Below are 20,100 nucleotides of genomic sequence, written 5' to 3'. Positions count from 1 at the left end.
ATGGCTTCAAGGCCTACCTCCTCTCCCAGACAGGGCGAGTCCCGGGGTCCTGTATGAAAGGGGCACACTAGGAAGGGAACCCAGCTCAGGCTGTTTTGAGGAATTAAAGAGGCTCTCTTTGTAAAGTGCCTGGCGCAGAGTAGGTGGCCAGTATGTGCTAACTTTTAAAAAGTAGCTACTGTGCTGGGGTTAAAGAACTGAACAAAATCCTCTCTGCAAGGAAACCCCAGTTTGCTGGGGGAGACGTATAGACTCACAGATCAGAGGAGTAGGGACAACGTGGTGCAAGATGTGGGTGCGGAGGTGGGGGGGGCGTGACGAGGGGAGGGAAATCCGATGGCTTCTCGGAGGTGGCAGGTAACCAATCCCTGATGGCAGAGCAGTTGTTCCTCATGTGGGGGAGGGGAAAGGAGAACGTTCCAGGCAGAGGGAACGACACACAGGCAAAGGCAGAGAAGTGGGCGGCCCTCTGGGGAGTGAGGGAGGCTCACAGAGGGTTCTCCCTGCCAAATAGGGCCCCCAGTTGGTCTCCCATGGCTCCCGGCCCCTCAGCCCCCTCCCTCCAGCATGAGCTCTGGGAAAGCAAACTGGCTTCTGATGGAAAAAATAATTCTGTAATGAGGCCCCAGGTTAAATAGACTTGGTGTTTGGCATTATCTGGCCCCACTCTTTGCCAGGAGGGATAGAAATGGGATATGAGGATAAAGGGGATTAGTCCAGATTCGTACACCAGGAGCCTCCTTCACTGTCTCTGCCTCCAGGAAGCCTCCTGAGCTTTCACCCTCACAGGCACACACACAGACACCTTCCACCACACACTATCCCCATTATTCTACACTCACCTCTGAGCACTATCTTCAAGCTCACTTACACATACACCTCAGAGCATGTGACACTCGCAGACCATTGTCACAAGCCACTGCTTCTACACACACTCACATACACAAGGGCATGCGGGGCTCTTCTCCAAGCCACTGCTGCTTCCTATAACCTCCAAGATGCTGGGGAACAGAAAGATTGGGGGGCCCTGGACTCAACAGTGACCCCAGCCTGCTAGTTGCCACTGTCTGCATCCCCCCAGGATGGGAGGACATGCGGATGCCCCTCCCTGCCCCCGGCCATTCGCCAAGCCCAGAAGGACTGGTAGGCACTTACTCTGGTCCTGGCTCACTCAAAGAGCCAGGAGGGGCACCCAGGCCCTCTTTGTGGCCAGAGCCCAAAGGAGGCCCTCTGGGAGGCAGTGGAGTCCAGTGTATCTGCTTCAGAAGGGCCCAAAGACTAAATAATGTCATTGTCAGGCTCCTTGGAGATGTAATTGGGCCTGACAGACCTTGACTAATCTGTGTTTGTCTTCCTTAAACCTCTGTCATGCTGTCCTCTGCCTGCCCAGCCACCCATAGCCCTAGGTACTCCTATAGCCAAGACAGGCTAGGGACCGAGAGGAACAAAGGCAGGGGCAGGGCCAGAGACCCAGTTCCAGAGCCAGGGCAAGACCTCGCATCAGGTACAGGGACCCAGACAGGCTTTAGTTTCCAGAATTAAATTTGGAAAACCTGGAATTCATCTTCCTGCCTCTCCCATCTCTCCCAGGCTCAGAGGCCTCCACCAGTGGTGCACGTCTTCCCTGCTCTGGGGCCAGAAAGGAGGGGCGTCATCCATCATCCAGCAGGTGCTGACCTGCCGCCTCCCAGAGCAGGCTGTGCCCAGGCTGCTAAGATGTGCTGGCTATTTTTATGGGTGAAGGTGTGATGTCACAGGTACAGGGACTTCCTGACCTCCAGGGGGACGGCAGCTGGGAGAAGGAGCCACGCTTGCTTAGCTCTAATGGCCTCCATCCGTGCTGGTCTCTACGGTGGCTAACAGCATCTTTCCACTGTTGGCCTGTCCTGCGGGGGAAGGGAGTCCAAGCATTTTCTGACACCCCAGTGTGCCTAGACATGCTAGTGCTCTGGGGACAGAGTGGCACCACAAGAAGGGAATCTGGACCCACTGGGAAGATGAATCTTTGCCACAGATGCCCGACCCTGAGTGCCACAGGGATTCTGAAATGAGGAGTGTCCACAGCGGCACCTTAGGACAAGAAGAGGGGCAGCCTAGGTGGGGGACGGTGCAAACTGAGGTGCCAGGGTAATAGCTAACACTTTGTGACAGCTTACTGTGTGCCAGGCATTGCTCCAAGTGGTTTTGCATGGCTGCATTTATTTAATCTTCACTACAACTAAGGCACAGAGAAGTTAAGTAACTTGCCCAAAGCCACACAGCTAATAAGTGGCAGGGCTGTGATTTGAACCCAGACAGTCTAGTTCCAGAGACCATGCTTGTAACCACTCTGCTCTGCTGTGAGTGAAGCTATCTGAGTGGAGGGAGGGTTTGGGCAGGAGGAGTTGGAGAGGCAGGGTCGTGGGGGAGGAGCTGGTAATGGACTTAAATGCCAAAGAGAGGGCTGGAGAGCCGATCTGATAGGCGACAGGGAAGTAAGAGACCTGAGAGCCTCTGCATGTCACCTGTACCCTTTCCCACCTATGCCGCCCCCTACTTCTGACTCCTGCCAGCTCACAGGAGGAGAGAATGTTGTAGGTGATCTAAGACTCAGTGCTTTTTCTGCCCAGCCCTTCTCCTTGCTTCTCGGGGAGCTGCCAATCACAGAGCCTCCCACCTCCCACCTTCCACCCCACTTCCCACCCAAAGGGCCAGGTACATGACCAAAGAAGCCTGGCCAAGCAGCACCCTTCCTTGGGATTTGAAATTTTAGAGCCCAAAACAGAGCTCCTCCTTCTCTGCAGAGAGCTTTCGGCAGAGGGAACCCTGGAGCTGCCCATGGGCAAGGTTCCAGCTGTAGAGAAGTCTAGCATGAGAAAAGGGGGCTGGCACCGCCAGCCAGCAGAGAGGAGAGGCCAAGAGAGGGAGCCTGTGCTGCAGGAGTCTCACGGCCAGTCTCCCCGGGGCTTGCGGCTCCCCAGCCTTCCCCAACATTTGGTTTCATGACCCAGTACCATCCCCTTGGTGCCTAACTGGCTCAAATTCAGTTTCCATCTTCTGTCACCAGGAGGGCCCTAAAAAAAGGTAGTGCCTCCCTGAGTCTGGAGGAGAGGGGACCTTTGAAGTCTCCATGCAGAACCCAGGGGCTCCTGATGGGCATCCCCTCACCTCTCCCAAGAAGGGGGCTCCCTGGGCAGGCCCTGGTCCAGGTGGGGCCTGGGCAATGTTGGGGTCAGGGAAGAACTGTCTCAGCCTGGCAGGGAGACAGACCTGTGGACAGTGAGCACATGACATAGCATAATGGAGACTAGACTGTGTAGAAGTGCCACCCCCAGCCACAGAAGCTGGGGCCAAGCCCCCGTGCCCTGACCCGATCCGTCTCCATACAAGCTTGTAAGGAAGCAGGGCAAGACGAGACCTGAGCCAGAGTCCAGCCGGCCTGGCCTGCTTGTCAGGAGGCTATGCTTGTCCCTGCTCAGGGAAAGAGACTGCTCCCTCTCTGAGTGGATGCGTCAGCCTGGGCCGGGCACAGCACACTGTTCCCTGGTCTTCCCCTGGTGTTGGGCCTGCCTCCAGACTATTTAGGGAGGTTCTCGAAGAACAGCAACAGCACAGCAAAACCTCAGCACAGAATCGTGGTAACCATCATTCCTTTCCCTGGTGCCCAGTCCTTCTGCCCAGGGTTCCAGCGAGTCTCCGTCTGGTCCCTGTACCCCAAGTGGCTGTGCTGAGTTGGCAGCTGCCTGCCCCAAGCCGAGGGGGCCCACTGTCCAGGGCGCCCTCACCTTCTGCTGTGTGCCTTGTACTCTGCTCTGGCCCAGGTTGCTGGGCTGGGTTTCTTGGGTATATTTCTTCTGCTCCCCAAGACAACGGTCATTCTGAGATGGAGAAATGTGCCTGGAGGCTCAGGCCTGTGAGACTCCGTTTCCCAGGTCAGCTGCTATACTGAGCCCTCTCTTCCCTCTAAGCTGAAAACTTGTCTCTCCCCTTAAAAATAGTTAGACAAAAGAGTATTTATATATATGTACGCATATATGCATACATATATTTAGAAAACTGAATTACTTTAATTAACTAAACTTCAATTTTTAAAATGGTTAAAAAGTAGTTAGGAAAAAAAAAAGTGCTTCCTAAATCCTGGAGCATTTGAGTCTGAGGATGCTTCATGAGGATTTGGATCTGCCGTTTTCTATGCTGGGGACCCAGCAGGGTGACATAAGGGAGGGGACAGGGGCCCTTGGTAAGCTCAGCAGGAGACCGCTAAGAGAGGAAGCTGTGTGGTTCTTGGCCACGTGGCTGGGGATCTAGGCTAGAGCTGTGATGCCAGGGGGATAAATTATGGCCACATGCTTCCACTTGGCTTTCGGACTTAAAGTGTAACCCAAAGGGCAACTGACAAATTATGACTAGCTCTTTCTGGTGCCCAAGCTTGGCTCCAACCCTCGTGTGTGTGTGTGTGTGTGTGTGTGTACACGCCTGGGTCCCGTGTATGCTTCTGAGCACACGTGTGCATGCAGCATGTATACCTGCTAGGGTTCTGCTCCGTCTGCCCACGTCTCCTGCTCATGGCAAGGGCTAGTCTTCAGCAAAGCTGGGAAGTTTGCGGGTTCTGAGGCTGGCACTCCACCCCCCTCGCTGGCCCTGGCCCTGGCTCTCATCCCTTTCTTAGCCCGGCCTCTTGTCCTTCCCTTCTGCACTGTTTCCCCACCAGATGCTTCTCTTGACTGATAGGTGCCCAATTTTGATTTCCATCAAGGGGTTTATAGATGTAGTCTTTCCTTAAGGCCTTATAAATCAGATCTGACACTTCTCACCATCTCTGGAAACTACTTTTTAGTGAGAAAACATATTGGAACATCTGCACCTTTTATCTATCAGATAAGCTGCCAACGCCAGGATGTGCTGTTTCAGGTTTTTTTCCAGCCTGGCCTCAATCTCACTTTTCTGATTCATCAGACCTTTCTAGACCCTTCTCCTTCCCCAGATAGGGGAATAAAGGGCTCCTAATGCCATAGGAGGACTGAGAGCTGAGTTCTTGGGTTCCAGTCCTGTCTCTGCCAGTAAGCACTTTTGTGACCTTGGGCAAGTCCTTGCCTTTCTCTGGCCGTCAGTTTTCTTCTCTGTAAACTGGGTGCATTGAATAGCATCAAGCTCTCAGCCTAGGGGACTGTCATAACATCCAGGGTGACTTTTCAGGTTTGCAAATAGTTTATGTAGTTCCCTGCAGCTCTGATTTGTTTTAAATTACTGTAGTAGTCTGTTGGGACTGCCATAACAAAGTACCAAACCCGGGAGCTTAAAACAACAGAAATTTACTCCCTCACAGTTCTGGAGGTCAAAAGTCTGAAATCAGTAACACTGAGCTGAAATCAAGGATTCAGCAGAGCTGCACTCCCCCGGGGGCTCTAGGGGAGAGTCCATTCCTTGCCTTTTCCAAACTCTGAAGGCTGTGGCACCCTCAGCCTGTGGTCGCATCACTCCTAATCTCCCTCTACCTCCCTCCTCTAAGGATACTTGTGATGGTGTCTGGGGCCCACCCCGCTGCTCTGGGATACTCTCCCCATCTCAAGAGCCTTAACTTAATCACACCCACGAAGACCCCTTTTCCAGATAAATCTTACAGGTCCCAGGGATTAGGACCTGATATCTTCGGGGGCTATTACTCAGCCTACTATGATAGCGCTGAATCCACTGGGAAATGCCATCTATCAGTAAAAAGCAAGTGTGAGGTTTTCATGTTTGTCAGAGGGAAGCTGGAGTTGAAGAGGGTTGAGAAAAGTGAACAGAATGACCTGGAAGGAATGTGCTGAAGGAAACACAGACTAATTTAGCTTCAGCCACGTCAAGCACAATCAAGGGGTGAAATCCATCCACTCGACAAGACTGATCTCAGGCACGCGGTACCGAGGTGCCCTGTGGATAAAGTATTGTCTAGATCTATGAGGGTCTTCGGTTCAGCTGGGGGACCCTCATGGCAGGGCCTTAGATGCCAGTGGCTCCTGGTTCCACAGTGGACCCCAGGCTCAGAAAAGATGGAGCCCTCAGGACAGGCGGGCAGACTGGCTGCAGATGCCACGGTCTCAGGCATTTCGAGCACCCCAGGACTCCACGCCCTGCCTCGGTGCTCCCGGGGGTCCAGGTTCTGCCCACTGTCCACCCGCATTGTGGGAAGATGCTCACCTCTCAGAGCGCCAGACCAGCCTGCAGAAGCCCGGGGCCTGTCGGCTCCCATGAGGAGCCTGTCACGATGGAGCCCCTATGCCCACACATCCCTGCCTGCAGTCTCCTAGCATCAGGAGAAACAACGCGGGTGGCAGGGAACAGGGGGGTGTTTGGTGTCAGACTCATGTGGGTCCCAATCCTGGCTCTGCCGTTTGCCAGCTGAGTTTTCTTGGGCGTGTGATCTCACCTCTCTGATGTTGGTTTTGGCTTCTGTAAAATGGAGACCATGGTCTCAGGGTCGTTGTGGGGAGCAGCGAGGCTGTGCCCAGGAAATGGTGGCCATGCTGCTGCTGGGGAAGGGATTCCTACAGCATGTACTTGTTAACAGCAAAACCTGATACAGAGAAGAAAAGCCAGGAGACAGAGGCCTCCGGAGAGGCTGAGCTGGGTCTGTGCAGCTGAAATTACCAAGGAGCAGAAGCCATAAGGGAGCAGAGACAGCGAGTTGGAGGGAGGATAGAAGGAAGCAGGCAAGGTTAAGTCCAAATGTCTTGAGGCCTCTCCAAGACCCCACACGCCTGCCACGCTCCCTCCTCTGACCCTTTCTCCCCTTCTCCTCCAAATCTGCCGTGTCCAGTCTCACTGGCTCTTTTTCTCATTCCAGGGTTCCAAGCTCCTTCCCACCCCTGGGCCTTTGCACATGCTGTGCTCCCTCTCCGCCTGGCTAATCCTACTTACCATTTGGATGTTGGCTTAAACGTCACTTTTTCAAGGATGCTCTCTCACAAGGACAGGTTCCTCAGTTGTGTGCTCATTGCCACAGGTCGCTGGCTCTACCTCAGGGAGGCAGAGACCTTCCTTAGGTGAAGCTCTGAGGAGCGGGCACCCTGAGGCATGTCCAGACGCGCACAGAGGAGACAAAGAGAAAAAACAGGATCCAGTTAATACCCTAAGGCCCCTAGAGATGGATACTTCTACCTCCCCCCTCCCCCCTCCCCCACCAGGACAGGAGCCCGGGATCAGGAGGGGAGGGGTTTGTCTAGAGCCATGCAGCAGATCCCGGCAGGGCTGCTCTCCTGACCTCGGCTGAGGGCTCCTTCCAGTGCCCCAGGCTGTGGAGAGGGGAGCTGGGCTAATGAGAACGGGGGCCAAAATGGGAACCCGGGGCTGTGGGCCTGGAGGTCAGGGAAGGGGAAGCTGGGCCCGAGTGAGGGCTGGTGGCAGGGTCCCTCGGGCAAGCTTGCACCTGGCCTGCCCACTCAGCTCGCTGCCTCCTCCCAGGCTGAGCCTTAGGAGGCAGGCCCTGTGTGTGCCCAGACTTTTAACAGCCACCATGAAAGGACGGCTGCAGTTCCTAGCTGAGGGCATCTTAAACACTCTCTTCCCACATCCTTTTTTTCTTTTCTTTTCTTTTCTTTTGGTTCCTTATTAGATGAAAAGAAAACATCTCTGAGCTGGATGCATCTCTCAGTCACTGCAGGTCCCGGAGGTGGAACCTGAGCTGTTGGGTGGGGTGGGGGCTGGGGGGACGGTGTGACGGTTATCCTGAGAACAGGCATCTCACCTTATGCTTCTGCTGACTCAGCCTGGACCCCTGATCACCTGATCTAGTTCATCTTATTTGGAAGTCCTGGGCTTCCCCATGGCTCCTCTCATGTCATACCCCTACCCCTAACTCAGCCACACCCTCTATGCTTTTGAGCATCCATTGGCTCTGAAAGTCTTGGGTTCAAGGAGAGCTGATGCCTGGTGGAGCCAAGAGGGACTAAGTCATAATTAGTTGCTTCTTTACTCTGGAAATGACTTTAGCTGTCCATCTCAGACAAACCCTCCCAGACCCCAGCTCTGAGATAAACTCTAAGGGCCCAGACCTGGCTCTGTGACCCAAAGGAATGAGCCTTAACTCCCGGATCTTCTCAAGCACAAACACCAAGAGCCACAAAGTTCCTTCTTCCATTCTTGGTCCAAGGCAGAGTAAATATTTCCCTAAAAAATGCTCTGTCCCCGAGCACTGAGCAGAGAGGCATGTGAGTGGCGGGGGAAATTCTTTAGGTCTAGGGGAGGTCGGGAAATGGGACCACACTTCTTACAGCCAACCCTCTTCCCCGTGGTTCCAGCATTATGCCTCCAAGAATTAATTAAAGATGAACACAGGCCTAGGGAGCATATAGCTTGTCAGTTTTGTTTCCAGATGATGCCCTGAAAAGAAGGTGAGGGGGAACTGTGGGGGGAGAGAGAGGCTCTAGGAGGAGGTGTGTACCCGTGAGCATCCAGCGTTCCTTGGCTGTCTCCTCATGAGCAGTGATTGCTAGTGAGGACGCCTTTGGCTGTAGGTAAGAGAAACCTCTGGCCCAACAGGACCAAACAATAAGAAATTTTAGTATCTCACAGAACAAGAGGCCCAAATGTGGGCGGTGGGCTTAGGGGCTCCAGGGCCAGCTCTGGCTCTGCTTTTCCACTACTGGCTTCACTCTTATTCTGAGAGAGATCAGTCCTTCCAAGTGTTCCCTTTAATTAAAAAAAGAAAATCAATATGGGTTCATTATCCATACCTCCCAGCAGTCTTCCTCTCACATCTCATTGGCCAGAACTGTTCAAATATCCATTCCTAAACAACAGTTGGCAATAGAAATGGGGCCACTATGACTGCCTTAATGAAACCCACCACCTTCTAGAGGAGGTTGCCTCTGAACACAGCTTAAGCTCTGTTCATGGGAAAAATGACTGGTAGGTGGGGTGGATGTGAGGTAAGCCAGCAATGCTTACCACAGGCAGTAAGGCTGAAACTAGTTTGGCTTTTTTTCTCTACATCACTTGGAAAGAAAAAGCAATTTTTTTTTAATGATAAGAAAGAAAAGAGATGAGAGTCATGGCAGGTCAGAGAGTGAGCTGGACATCTGGACTAAGCTCCCATCTGTACTTTCTGTTGCTCACAGTACTTTTCTGCCCACTGTCTCATTTGATAATCATAATGACCCTGCAGGAAGGCAGGGAAGTGATTATTATTTCCACTTGACAGGTGAGGAAGAGGAGACAGCATGAGCTAAAGTGACTTTCCAAGATCCCTTCCAGGCACCCTTTTTATTCACACCACCTAGGCATATTAACATGAAATTGTGGCTTATCATTTAGGGAAAAAGATTCATTCTCACTGGTTACATGGTCCCGGGGTTAGCCTGTGGAGTCAAGCACCCAGATTCTAAGGACACTTCTTGGGATCTCCAGGCCATTTTCTTCTCCCCCACCTCATAATAGGAGATGCAAGGATGTCCTTGTTGGCCCCTGATCAAAGGCCTTTTCTACCTGTATGGAAACAGGGGGCTCCCAAACCAACCTTGCCCTCCAAGGAGTGGCACTGTCCTTGGTACTGGCTGCTGCTTCCCACAACCTGCTGCCCATCTCTATTTAGCTTCAAGGCTGAATCTTTAAAACAAGATGTAGAGGGCTTTATGGGAATGACAGTTCACCCTAGCATCACCCTTGTTACAAAACTGAAGAATTCATCTATGGCAGGCAAGGTAGGGATAAACTGAAAATGATTTTTGAGTTCCAGACACATGCTTCACATGGCTCTGTTTATAGCACTAAACAGTCTATATTCTTTAGTTCAAGAGTCAGCAAACTATGACTCACAGCCAAATATGGCTCGCCATCTGTTTTTATAAATAAAGTTTTATTGGAACATAGCTATGTTCACTTTTTTACTTATCGTCTATGGCTGCTTTTGCTCTACAATAAACTGGCCCTTTATAGGAAATAAGTTGCCAGCCCCTGCTCTAGTTTATTCACTTTAGGGCATAAGATTTTTGTTCTGTGCACAATCTTGTATTATTGATGATTCCATTTATCCCTATTTTTCCTCCCTAACTCAGGATGGGGTCTTTCCCTAGCTCCCTCCATTCCTTGATAAACAGGCTTCCCTACCTGTATGAGTCCTAGATATAATCTCATCTCTTTAAATTCAAACTACTGTTCTCAAATACTAACTCAGTGGTGTTCTTTCACTTCTTCCCACAGGTGTTTCCCATACTCATTCATCTTAGACACACAGCCTTCTGCTTACCTTCCCTGAGCCAAGCCTTTAGTTTAGACAATGCCAGCAGTGAATCTCATATTTACCCCTAAGAAACTCATGCTTCTTTTTAACCTTTCTCAGTGTTAGGACTTTCTTAGTTAGAAATAACAGAAGCCTAATCCAAATTAGCCTAATTTAAAAAATTTCTCTGAAAAGTCCAAAAATACAGCTTACTGCTTCCAGCAGTCAGATGATTCCACCAGAACTGAGTGGCACATAATCTTTTGGTTCTGTGTTCCTCAAAACTGGCTTCATTCAGCCCTAGCAAAGGGCTGCAAACAGCTTCAGCTCCTCACATCCTCTCAACATCCTCAGCAGAAGAGACATCCCCTCCATTCTCAAAAAAGAGCCCAGAACTGAGTCTCAGTGGCTCAGGTGGGATCACATGATCACCTCTGAGCCAATCACTGGCCAGAGGAGTGGAATATTGTGATTGGCCAGGCTTGGGCTATGTGGTGGGTGGATGTTGGGTAGGTAACCCCACTGGATAGATGAACTCAGACAGGCAGAGGGCTGTTCCACAGAGGAAAATGCTCCTACCCACAGGGTGAAGGGTGAGTGGACGCTGGCCAGGCAAGGCCTATAGGCAAACATCTCACCCCACCTGCTGGGTTCATATTATTTCTCCCGTATGGATTTTCATTTTCCCTTTCTCTGCTGTCTTTTCAGAGGCTATAACGTCTGAGTCTCTCCCAGCTTACACGATAAAGCCTGTGCTTCTTAGGCTTTAGGCTACAACATAGCCTCCGTCTTGCCTGCCCCTCCACCCTCTCTTTTATCTCATAAGCTCTAGCATTGTTGAGCTTCCACCAGAAATTCCCCAAACGTCCTAGGCCTTCACTGTGTCTTTGCATATTCCATTCCCTCTGCTTTTCCCGCTTTGTCTTCATGGCACACTTTTGATTGACTGCCCAGATCAAGAACCCCCTTCTCCAGGAAGCCCGCTCCCCACCTCCAGGGAAAAAGAAAGCATCCCCTCATCTGCGCTAGTACCACTCCTGTACCAGTGTCCCACTGTCCCTCTGACCTTGCACTTACCTCACAAGGTTATCTCTCTGTGCTTATCTTTGTCTTCTCCTTTGGACTGTGGGCTTCTTGAGGGTAGGGATATTTTTAGGAAATGCTTGTTGAACGAAATCGTCTTCCCAATGAGCTGGCCTTTTGTGTGGCTCCAGCCTTATGGCAATTCTAGTCCCTCTAAAATCTCATAGAATGAACAAGAGACCACAGGCTTAAAAGGGGAATGAAGCCAATTAGATGCACTACTGATTAATTCAGTGGACACTCGGTGAACACTTTATGGGACAAGCCCTATGCTAAGTAATGGAACCATGGAGGTGACCAGGCATGTTCCCAACCTCAAGGTACTCATTGTACGATAGAGAAATGAGGATGTCTAAACTGCGTGTCTTTTCATCGCTGTCTCCAGTATCTAAACTCGTACCTGACACATAGTTGACGTTTAATAAAGAGTTGCTGAACAAGCAAATGGATAAATGAGTAAGAGATGAAAGGGATGCTATGGAATGCATAGGTAAGGCTCTGTCCAAGAGCAGGATAAGAAAACAGAGCCAGGGAAGGGTCATTTTAATCATTTCTTGTTTACTGAGGGTGTCAGGCACTGTGCCAGATGCTGGGAATTCAGGGATAAAGGGCATTCATCCCTCATTCTCTAAGATCCCACAGCCCAGGGGACAAGGCCAGATGAGAAAATCAGTGCTTACAAGACAGTGTGAGAATTACCAAGCAGAGATATGCCAAAAGCTGTGGTACGAGAATGTGGTGGGGGAGTGCAAGGAGGGGAAGCTGATGAATGCACTGACTGAGCAACCAGTGTCCTTCACAATGAGACCTCTGTGTTCTTGGCCCTTTCCTGCATTTTCTGTGGGAGGCCCAAGAATATACTAATCCATTTGCTCAAGCAGATTATAATCAATATGGAGAGGGAAAAAAATCACTCATAGGGCACTAAATATAGAGTCAAAATATTAGAAAATGTCTGGTTGTGTGCTAAATTTAAGACAAAGGTCACAGAAGAGAGAACACAGGTTCACAGTGGTTGGAAAGGGCTTCCTGGAGGAGCAACATTCTGGAAGGGAAGCTCTGGGGACTAAATATCTCCAGGGGTTTCCAATGCCATGTCGTTAACAGTTTACTCTGCAGGCAGCAAAGAGTCATTGAAAAGTACCGAGCTGGGGAGGGGCATGATTAGACATAGGTTTTAGAAAAATTACTCTGGGAGATAATATAGAGAGTGGGGGAGGGAAATAGGGATGCAAGATGAGCTAGAAGGGGACCAGCTTTGCCACAGAACCAGTGACAGATCGTAATGGCCTCAACCACATCCTTCAGTTGAGATACCCTGGCTCCCAGCAGTCGGATGGCCATTGCAAACAGCTCCTTTCCCTCAGCAAATGAGCAAGTGAAGGTTTCTTGGGGGTTCCAGTTCACTCATTCATTCAATAAATATTTATTGTTCTAGGCAAGACCTAGGCTCCGGAGATAGGACTGTGAACAAAACAACAAAATCCCTTGCCTTTGTGGAGCTTCCAACCTATAGTCATACCTATTGTGGTAGACTGTTCCCAGGGAGAGAGGACAGTTGACCCAGAGTTGCCTTTCAGGGCAGTACATCTGGGAGGTTCTCTTGCAAGCAGTTAGCTTCCCCCTCCCCCCAACTCTCTCCCACAGCCCTCTTGGCTAATAAACCATGTGCTTCTTCCATTTTATCTCATTTAATCCTGATCCCCAGCAGAGCCTAATGAGGTGGATGGTGGTGCCCATTATGCAATGATAATGTGTGGGCAAGGGCGCCCAGGGACACCACTGGCAACGACTTCCCTTAGAGGACGCTGAGGCAGGGGGCAGCTGTGGGAAGAGGCTGCTGTGCATCAAGCAGGGAGTCTGTGGGGAGGCCCTGTCTCGGGCAGTGGGGAGGCTTCCTCAGTGCCAGAGCTGGTCATGGATACCTGGGGAGGGCCACGTGTCTTACCAAAAGCAATACTGACGGCCACAGAATGTTAATCAGACTCAGACGTCAGGATCTAAGATGATAACTGTGATGCTGAAAACACGCAAAATAGCCAGGCGGCCTTTGTAATTAACTTCCGCTCCCTCCCAGCAGTCATTTGGAGTTAACGGTTTCTTAATTCAGTGTTCATTTGGTGACTTTAATTTCCAATTAATTTTGCCGATTTTCCTCCAAGGTGCTCATGGTGTGATAGAAATTCCTGCACGGCTAAGTCCCCACCACAGGGACCTGGGGGTCGGGGAAGGGGCTGGGGCTAAGATATCATCAGAAGGTTGGACCCTGTCTGAGTGCCAGGAGTCAGAACCTCCTGAGCTCCGGGGTCCTTGGGAGAGCCCTCTGCTAGGAGGGGGCTGGTGGGAGCTGATAAAGTGGTGCAGGGGTTGGGAATGCCCTTGAATTTCTCTATCTCTTAATGAGAGTTTTGATTCCTTGCTGGAGGTGGAGTAGGAGAGGAAGCCTAGCCCTGCTGGAAGTACTGGAAGGGAAGGACCAGGACCAAGGACAGCATCCTCCCTTCAGTGGGCAAAGGGGGATTTGAGGGGTCTGGTCCCAGTGCTGTAAGCTAGCACTGTTGGTGCCCTGCCCAGATTCTTTTTGCTGGGCTGACACATCCATCGCCCAGCTGCTGCAAATGTTAGCTGCTAATGGCTCACAGTCTCCTTCTTCTCTAGAATTGTCTTTGGCAAGTAGAATTCACCTCTTCTGGGAGGTTCCACTCTCCCTGCACTAACAGCATCCCATAGGCAAGGACTGAATGATAATAGGCAAAAAGTTACATCTCTTCTCCATAACCCCTGCCCTTGCCTCAGGGTGAGGCTGCTTCTATGGAGCAGTTGCTGTTCCAAAGCGGAGCAGCCAGACCCCAGCTGAGACCAAATCCTTACTTAAGTCTTCTCCATATTCTTCTGTCTTCCTCCCCTCCTCCCCTTTCTCCTGCAAGGATCCCTCAGTGAGTCCCAGGTGCCTGAATCTCTGTCTTGGGTGCAGCTTCTAGGGAACCCAAACCACTACAGTACTTTATTACCTTCAGCTTTCGTCTAGTTCTCACAGGGTGCCAGACACAGTTCTAAGTCCTTTACAAAAAGAAATTCATTTCATCCTCATAGCAACCCTGTGAGGTAGGTATTGGTAGCACTCCTATTTTGGGATAATAAAACTGAGACTCAGAGAGGTTGAGAGACTTGCCCAAGTCAACATAGGTATTAAGTGCAAAACAGGAACATGAATTCAGTCAGTCTGGCTCCAGACTCTGTGCCCTTAACCATGCTGCCCAGGATGTAATCACTAACCCCAGCAACTGCCCTAAAGATAAGGGCAATGTAATTCAAGAGCCCGAACCACTCAGAGGGATGCGAATAGCCTTCCTGAGGGCCTTTGTCAGGAGGATGGAGGGACAGGTAGATCTGAAACCCTGGAGTATTGGCCCCATGATGTCAGGGCATTCTTTTAGGCAAACCCTCCCTAGACCCCTCTGGAAATGGCACTGAAGATTGACACCGTGACTCAGCGGAGCAAGTGCTAGTGGGAAAGTCAGACAACCCAGATTCTAGTGCTAGCTGTGTCCCTGACTCCCTTCGTGATTTGGGATCAGTAAATTTCCACCAGGGGATCCGTTTCTCATCTCTACTACGTGGATGGGAGTCAGTTACAACGTCTTAAAGAGCCCCAGATCTAAATTCTTGGCTTTAGGAAGTGGATATGTGGAGCAACCCTGGGGATCCCTCATTAGAGGGTGAGACCAGATCTCCATGGAAAGCAGAGGAGAAACATTCCATGACCTGTAGGCATCAATGGCTCTGTCTCTAAGGGGTTGGAGGGAAGGCTCCATAGGGTCACAAAAGAACCTGGGTCACAGTGACCACTCAAGCCAATTTATGGAACATTAATTTGTTAATAAGCATTTATCAGGTGCCAACATTATTCTAGAGAATTTGCACATCTAGTTCTTGTCTCCTCAGCCTAGGGGTGCAATGGAGCCACCTTCCTGGCAATTGCCCTCCTTGCCATCTAAGGACCAGCCCTATGCAGAGACCCCCCCCGACACACATACACTGATATTAGGAGTCTCCGTGGGGTCTCCATTGTCCTCAGGAATGAGTATTTTCTCCTACCAACTGGGAGGGTGCCATGTCCTTTCTTTCCTGCTAGAGACCCTCTTAGTGACGCCTACTTCCTTTGGAGCTACAGGAGGGGACCACACTGCTGCCTCTACGGCCAACACCTTTTACGAGAAAGCCACATGTGGCTGTACTCCCAAAGTGGCTAGCCCACAAGGGGGCCACGAAGCATGGTATTTCCTGGTGCTCCTCGAAGGAAGAGGAGAGACCCCCTCCATTGTCCCTTGCGGCAGGGCAGGGGCAGAGGGAAGACAGAGAGAAATGGGGAATAGGAGTGGTATAAATATTTGTTCCTTCCTCCTCCTTCACCCCCAAGCCCTATCCCACCCTGCTTCCTCCTTCTCCAGACCTTAATGAGATCACATCCAAGGACACCTTCCTCCCCACAGGCAGGCAGGCAAGGAGGGGCCAGGGCAAGAGTCCCTCTTCCATCATGCCCTCCGTGGGTCCCTATTCCCATCCAACCTCCCCCCCAGAAAAAACCAACCCTCACAAATATCCACGGCAACAGCTGCAGCCAGATCAAAGCCCCTGCCCAGAAGCTCGGGACCGAACGCCCGCCAGCGGGTGCCGGAGCTGTCATGGCTGTCACTGTCACAGATCCCAGCTCCCTAGTCAGCGAGAGCTACAAAGTCCAACCAGCCAGGACAGTTTTGTTTTGTTTTGTTTTTACTTTTTTAATGCTGTTAGTTAAAAAGTGACAGCTTTGTGGAGAAACAAGGATACCAACTTGACTCTTGGAGCCAGGACCACAGGTGGCACATTGTGCAACCTCAGGGCCTGCCTGCGTGGCTGCTAAGAGTCAGCCCTGACGGAAGCCTCCTTGCTGTGCTCTCAGCTTCTTGTCTCACCCTCTCCATTCTGTACAAGCACAGCCCTGCCAATGATCCCCTCCTGTTCAGAAACCGTCAGAGGCCTTCAAAAATCAACTGGATGAAATCTGAAGGGTCCTGTGGCATCCAAGGGCCACCATGCTCTGGCTCTCTAAACCATCTCCACTAATATCACAGATTCCAGCAAACCTGGAAACCCATTCTCTCCTCAACTTTCCCCTTGCTGCCAAGCCTCAGGGCCTTTGCACACAACAATTCCCCTGCTTGGAGCACTCCACCTTCCCCTATCCCACTTGTGGAAATTCACTTTTTCCCTGGGAAGACTGTGAATAGAAGGAGGGCCCTGGCCATGGGGCCTGATACCAGGTCAGCCACTATTATCCCCTCTCCCAGTGCCCAAGCTCCACCTCCTGCTCCTTTGGCCCCTATCTTCCTAGATCACAGGAACACAGTAAAATTACAGTCACAGTGTTGGCAGGGACCTGAGAGCTCCAGGTTCCCGCACATCCACCTAGATCAGTGATCCTCACATTTAGGTGCATCAGATCCCCTGGAAGGCCCAGATTCCTAGTCCCCACCCTCAGAGCCTCTGATTCAAGAGGTCTCGAGTGGAGTCCAAGCATTTGCTTCTAACAAGCTACCAGGCGATGCCAACGCTGCTGGTCCAAGGACCCCACTGTGGAAACTGCTGACCTCGACTGTGACTCAGAAACTAATCTTGTCTCTCTGTTTCCCCTGAAGGAGTCAAGGCCGGCACATTCCCGCTCCCAAGACAGAGGCAGGGCTTCCAGGCACCTGCCATTCAGAGCCCTGGGGAAGGTCTCACATATCATTGTTACAATGAAGTCAATGGCAAGAACATAAAATTTTCTGCAGGGACAATAATCACAGCGATCCATGAAGTGGCTTACTGTAATAATAATAGCAACAGTGACAGCAATAACAGTAACACCATGATTACAGCATAATGTCATCTGCCCTAATGTGCTAAATCCAGATTGATCTGAGCAATATGAAAGAATTACTGACACACACAAATGCTCACAGAGCCTAGCTCAGACGTATGTGGGGCCGTTTGGGTGACGGCAGTGGTGATGATGACTGTAATAACAAGCCGCATTTGTACACAGCTTTAGCGTTTCTGAAGCATTTCCACTAGTTTTATTTTAGCAGCAACCCTGGGAAGTAGATTGGCAGGCAAGCTTCCCTGGGTTCATAGATGCGACGCACAGTCACACATCCTTCAAGCCTCCGTTCAGCAAACATGGATTTTTGTGCAGGTCAAAGCACTGAGCAGGGGTTGGAATAGGGTTCCAGGTAAAATATAGGATGCCCAATTAAATTTGAATTTCTGATAAAAAAACCCGAATCATTCTGTAGGGTGGCTATGCCCCCAATATCATATGGGACGTATTTGTACTAAAAAATTATTCATCGTTCATCTGAAATTCAAATTTCCTGAGTGTCCTGTATTTTTATTTGCTAAATCTGGCAACCCTGCTGGGGACGGAAGGAGGGGATAAAAAGAATAAGAAACATTTCTTACCCTCAGAACAAGCTCGCAGTCTGGTAGGACACGGAGACCCCAGGCAGAGGGTCCTAATCTGTGTAACCCGCAGGGCGGGAGCGGCGCTTTCCCAGCCTGAATGTGCGCAGGAATCACCTGGCAATGTTGTTAAACTGCTCGTTCTGCCTCAGGAGGTCCGAGGTGAGTCCGGAGACTCTGCATTTTCAAGAAGCTCCCAGCGATGTTGACCCCGCTGGTCCCTGACCACTCTGAGCAGGGAGGGAGTAGAGGGGACCTTAGAGGCTGCAGGAGCCTCGAGGAGGTACTCGGTCCATCTTTGGGAGTTAGGGAAAAGCTTCTTGGAGGAGATGGTACCCGGGGTCTTGGCTTATAAGAGTCAAGGGAGGAGTATGGAAAAGATGTGCCAGGTGAAAGGGTACAATTTTTGAAGAGCCCAGGGCGGAAGAAAGTACTGCACGTTTGGGAAGGGTGGGGTTGTATGTGAATGGAGGATAGGGTTTGAGCAAGCAGTGCTGGACTCTGGGAATTCAGAGATGAATCAGACGAGGTCCTTGTCAACCCAGACTCTACCTCATCTTTTGGGAGAGGCAGACCCACGGACAGACCAGCACAACCCACTGGGGCTAGGGATGAGCTGGAGGTAAGACTGGAGGAGTGGGGGCCCAGGGAGAGGTCAACTCACTCCTCCATGGAGGCTGGGGGAGGCTGCCAGGATTCCTGGTCACATCGTGGCAGCTACAAAAGAGAAGTCAGGACACTCCAGGAAACCACTGCAATGTCACAGTCACCCACAGAGGCAAGGTGGCCAGAGAGTGCACTGTAGATCCAGCCACTGCTGAGCCTCCCATGGGCCAGAGGCTACAAGCCAGCCATGTCCACTGCCTAGGAGGAAATGGCCTCAGCCTTCTTTCTGCCTTCCAGATTGCACATGGGTGAAGCTCATGGCTTGGAACAAGTCACAACCTGAATCCTAGTCGTGAAAGAGTCTGAGAAATGTGGTATCAAGGCTTCCAGGCTCTGTGATAAAGTGAAAGCATAACGGAGGGGGGAGGGGAGCCGCTGAATGCTGGCAACATTCACTCTCACCATTCCTGGTGGCTGGGATAAGGACATGATGGAGAAGGCAACTTCCTAGGATGGCAGAGAATCGCAACAGAGGTCACAGAAATGCCATGGGCGATGGGACATTTGCATGGCTGAGAGATGAACTTCCACCTTGTTTAAGTCACCGTTTCAGCAGCCAAGCCTGGGTCCTGACACAGCACCACGAAGTGTAAATGAGGCCTCAGAGGTATCGCTTCCAGAATGTGTGGTGTTGACGTTCCTGGAGTATCAGTTCATATGCCATTGACCGACAAAACAGCATTCAGGGCTCTGGGTGGCTGGTGCCCAGCGTGGGCCGTGGAAGCTTTGCTGAGGGAAGTTGAGGGGCACTCAGAGGAAATGAGGGGTTGCAGAAGACTTCTCGGAGGAGATAGAGCTGGAGATGGAGAGGAAGAGAAAGGCTTTCTGGTGGAGGCCACTTTTCTCCCCCTTCCCCAGAGCCACTCCGAGCGGTGAGCCTGCCTGAGAGCTCGAGGGGCAGAAGGAGAGAGGCGTGGTGCCACAGTTAAACAGGGGGTCAGGCTTTCCACCTGCAGCAGAATGGAGACCAGATGGGGGCCAAGGAGATGTCTTGGCAAGGGTCTAGGCACCCCTCCAAAGGGAGGGACCTGTGTCTCCGAGACGTTAGCTTCAAGACTCTGAAGACAGGATGGGGATGGACGCACTCAAGCAACGGGCTCGTTACGAAGTGGTAACTGGTTCTGGCTTGCAGCCTCCCCACCCTTTGGCTCCTCCTCAGGAAGGCACACAGCATTCACCCTTCAAACAGGGGTGCCTCTGTTAGGCCTGCAGCCTGGGGAAAAAGACAGTCACGAGAACCTGCGTGCCAGGCACTGGGGCTGTGCCACATCCAACCAGCCATTCTCTCTTCACCCACCTTTAGGAAGAGTGTGTGTTTAGGATGCGGGGATGGGCCTCAGCCAGCCAGGGTCAGGGCTTGTTTAGAGACCGGGCCAGACTGTCCAGGGTGGAAGGGTAGCCCAGGGCCAGGATCAGAAATTAGACTGGAACAGGGATCAATCTGTGACTGGGGCTGGGCTCAGCCTGGGGCCAGGGTGTGACAAGGACCACAGCTCAGTCTGGGACCAGGGGCAGAGCTCAGTCGGAGACCAGAGTCTGGACTCAGGCTTTGATGGGGACAGAGTGTTGAACTACTGACTCCCTGTGTCTGAGCACAATTTCATTAGCTTCCTGGATAATACAGCATAATTAAAGGTTATCAGAGTGCAAGTGTAATTTCTTCATCTATATCATATTTAGCCTTCAAAACC

At 51.2% G+C, this 20,100-nt stretch overlaps 1 long non-coding RNA gene across 2 annotated transcripts in view; it reads right to left on the bottom strand.

Moving 5' to 3' along the window:
* The window catches only part of LOC140689772 (uncharacterized), a 96,170-nt gene that overhangs the window by 6,579 nt on the left and 69,491 nt on the right, over positions 1-20,100 (bottom strand). Inside the window, exons 1-2 of one of the 2 annotated variants that reach the window (XR_012064876.1) lie at positions 8,402-8,692; positions 6,880-7,028 (exon numbers count right to left, since the gene is read on the bottom strand). This is a non-coding gene — a long non-coding RNA (uncharacterized lncRNA). Of the gene's footprint in view, positions 1-6,879; positions 7,029-8,401; positions 8,693-20,100 lie in introns of those variants that run through there. The other variant, XR_012064875.1, reaches the window with a different exon arrangement.

This window comes from Vicugna pacos, chromosome 27 (assembly GCF_048564905.1).
Source record: "Vicugna pacos chromosome 27, VicPac4, whole genome shotgun sequence".
NCBI lineage: Eukaryota > Metazoa > Chordata > Mammalia > Artiodactyla > Camelidae > Vicugna > Vicugna pacos.
The sequence above is the reverse complement of the archived record's forward strand: the minus strand, read 5'-3'. Positions and strand labels throughout refer to the sequence as shown.